Source organism: Notechis scutatus, chromosome 2 (genome assembly GCF_049901735.1).
Source record: "Notechis scutatus isolate UNSWTSFEM ecotype Mainland chromosome 2, rNotScu1.2, whole genome shotgun sequence".
Classification (NCBI taxonomy): Eukaryota; Metazoa; Chordata; class Lepidosauria; order Squamata; family Elapidae; genus Notechis; species Notechis scutatus.
The window spans coordinates 111,502,260-111,505,854 of record NC_142010.1 but is presented as its reverse complement, the minus strand read 5'-3'; the positions used below and the strand labels follow the sequence as shown (position 1 = coordinate 111,505,854).

General features: G+C 43.1%; 1 pseudogene; it reads left to right on the top strand.

The window, feature by feature from the left end:
* The first annotated feature begins 276 nt into the window (after positions 1-276).
* LOC113411912 (melanin-concentrating hormone receptor 1 pseudogene) lies at positions 277-2,720 on the top strand (annotated as a pseudogene).
* Positions 2,721-3,595: the final 875 nt, after the last annotated feature.

Here is a 3,595-nt window from a genome sequence, read left to right as displayed (position 1 = left end):
CACTGGTCTCCCTGGAAATGAAACAGTACAGGGGACTCCAAACCTCTTTGCTTTTAGGAAGCACATTATACTATTCCAACAAGCTTTTGGCCTGTGGTTTTTTTGGGGGGTAGTCCTCATAATTAGTTGAACGTAATTTTGAATGGTTTTTCTAATTCTATTATGAATGATTGTTCGAATTTATTTTTCTTATTTTTTTTCTCTCTCTCTCTCTCCCTTCCCCCCCTCTCTCCCCCTCTCTCTGTTTCTTTGACCAGAATTGGAAAGGACAGCTCCCTACACCAATGTGATCATGCCTAGCTTGTTTGGCATCATTTGTTTTCTTGGCATAGTCGGGAATCTTATTGTGATCTACACCATCATCAAAAAGAAGAAGCTTCGGTGCAAACAGACGGTGCCTGATATCTTCATTTTCAACCTCTCCATTGTAGACTTGCTCTTCCTGCTGGGCATGCCCTTCCTCATCCACCAACTCCTTGGCAATGGTTCCTGGTATTTTGGAGCTCCGTTGTGCACTATCATCACCGCCCTGGACACCCACAGCCAGATTACGAGCACCAACATCCTGACAGTCATGACCTTAGATCGTTACCTGGCCACGGTCTACCCTCTGAGATCTACTTATGTCCGAACTCCATGTGTAGCAACCTTGGTTATCAGCCTGGTGTGGCTCCTCTCATTTCTGACCATCATCCCTGTGTGGATGTATGCAGGGCTGATGCCTTTGGAGGATGGGACTGTCCGGTGTGCTCTTTTGCTTCCCAACCCCGAGACTGATGTCTACTGGTTCACTATCTACCAGTTCATGCTAGCTTTTGCAATCCCACTGATCATCATATGCGTGGTGTATTTCAAAATCCTCCAGCATATGGCCACCACTGTTGTGCCCTTACCACAGAGAAGTCTTCGGGCTCGTACCAAGAAGGTCACTCGGATGGCTGTTGCTATCTGCTCAGCCTTCTTCATTTGCTGGGCACCCTTCTATATCCTTCAGCTGGTCCATTTGGGAATAGGCACCCCTTCTGTTGCCTTTTTCTATGCCTACAACTTTGCCATCAGCTTAGGCTACGCCAACAGCTGCCTCAATCCTTTCCTCTACATTGCCCTAAGTGAGACTTTCAAGCGCCAGTTTATGGTCGCAATCCATCCAGCCAAAGAGCACTTCAGGGTAAACAACCACAACCACAACCACAGCACAACAGAAGCCAGTGTGTGCCTGAAGCTTGCCCCAGAGTCCACTCAACAGACTCAGTTTTTGGAGGAGTTTTCCCCACATTCCTTGCCTGTGGCTGTTGCAGTTCACTAGTGGTCTTTCCTAAGAGTTTCATGGTTCCCCTATTTGAAAACCAAGATATGTTTTCCTTCATGGTAATCCAACACATGGTAAACGTGTAACTTCCTCAGAGCAACTGCTAGGCACAAGTCAATGAGGTGTTAATGGGAGCCTGAAATGTGCAAAATGCTAATAGGTCATTTATTCTGACACAGGAAGAGAAGTGATGAAATAATTGCTGGGAGGATTGGAGGCAAGTATCCACTTGGAAACTATTGAAGAGCCAATGGAAGTCATAAAGTCGACATTATCCCACCAATAACATATAAATGAGCAACCAAGCAACCAACCCCTTCCTTCTTCCATGCCTATCAACATATTTTATAAGGCACCTGATTGCAGATGACTATGGGTGATAAGAATAAATCATCGTTTAAAAACTATCAATTAAGAAAAGCACAATCGCTGTCACACGCACCTCTTCCCAGAGGACAGGCAGTGTGTGCGTCATCTCGTGGCACATCAGACTCCAGAGGATGCTCTTCTCATTTGCCTGGGAACAAGCTTTATTAAACAGTATCATGGACTTTATTAGTCCCTGGTTTCTCATTGAGTGAAATAATGTCCGCCTTGTGCCAAATTGCCTTTGCAAAAAATAGTATAAAATCAAATTCATTGTAGGCTTAACAAATCAAGTGTGTCATAAACAAAGTGAGAATCTAGGAATGTTTCATTACAAGTAGTGCTCACTTAACAATTGCTCACTTAACATTTAATGACCATTCAAAATACAATGACTTTTTAAAAATTACAACACATGCACACACACACACGATTGTATTTGGGACACTTGGCAACTTCCTTGCATTTACAACTGGTTGCAGATTTGTATTTTTTTTTGCCATTTTCCAGGAGAAAACAGCAAAAAGCACCCATTTGATACACTGGATTTACCTACTAACCACCTGATTCGCTCAATGAGCATATGATTCATTTAATGACTGCTGCCTTGCTTTAGGGCCATAAAATGGTTGTAAAATTGAGTCAGATCACATGGTGGCTCATGTAATGACCACAATGAATTACAACCAAATTCCCAGGCTCAATTGTGGTGGTTAAGTCAAGGACTAGCAGTATTTATGGCCCTGCAAAAAACAACAACAGGAAATTTAGAGCTTCATAGCATGGAACCAATAGCTCTAATGTGTTTGATGGAAGAAGATGCATTAGCTCATTATAGTGGACATTGTATAAGATCATGGCATGAACAAAAATAGAACGAGAATCCCATAATTGACTGCAGAAACGTCCAATTCAGCTCAAATATTATCCATTGGTGTCTCCAGTTAAGAACTCCCTTAAGTGTCTTTCAAATGGATAAATGTTGCCTTTCTTAGCAACACTGCCAGGTTCAAACAGGCAACAGTACCTTCCTACATTGCTGGCTACGATTTAGTCTTGAACCATGATAATATAGAAATCCTGCAACTTGCTGATGTTCTTCGGCAGTAAAGAACTTGAAAGATAGGAGTAAGTATAGCTGCCAAAGTAATGCACAGATAAGTGGGGCTTAAGTCCATTTCAAAAAAATAAAAAATAAAACCCTAATTGGAGAAACCATCTCAGACAGGCCCAGCCTTAGATCACATGATGATAAAATGAGCTGGGGTTTTGAAATGATAAATGGTAAAATGAGCACATTCAGACTTGTAAGATTTTGTATGATAGCTGTTACAATAAAAGTCCTGCCTTTGATGACATTAGATTCGTAGTTTGGTCTACTCTGTAGGCTAGTGGTGGGATTCAAATTTTTTACTACCAGTTCTGTGGGAGTGGCTTGGTGGGGTTGACTTGGCTTGATGGGCGTGGCTTGATAGGCATGGCAGGGGAAGGATACTGTAACATCTCCATTCCCACCTCACTCCTGGGGCAAGGTTACTGCAAAATCCCCATTCCCTCCCCACCCCACTAACCTGCTTTCCAGCTCCGTTCTCCTGTGCTGGGCAACAAAAGAAGACCCAGCCAATCAGCTGGGACTTGGGAGGCAGAGAATAGATGGGGGGCAGGGCCAATCAGAGGTGGTATTTGCCAGTTTTCCAAACTACTCAAAATTTCCGCTATTGGTTCTCCAGAACTGGTCAGAACCTGCTGAATACCACCTCTGCTGTAGGCCTAACACTAAGACACAGGGTAGCATTTCCAACTTAGAACTCCTGCTGCCTTCATGGCTGTATAGAAGAATGAGGACTTCATTCAATGCTATTTATTACATATCAGAGTGCTGCCAGGAGTTAAAAAAAAATGGCACCTGCCAAAATGTCC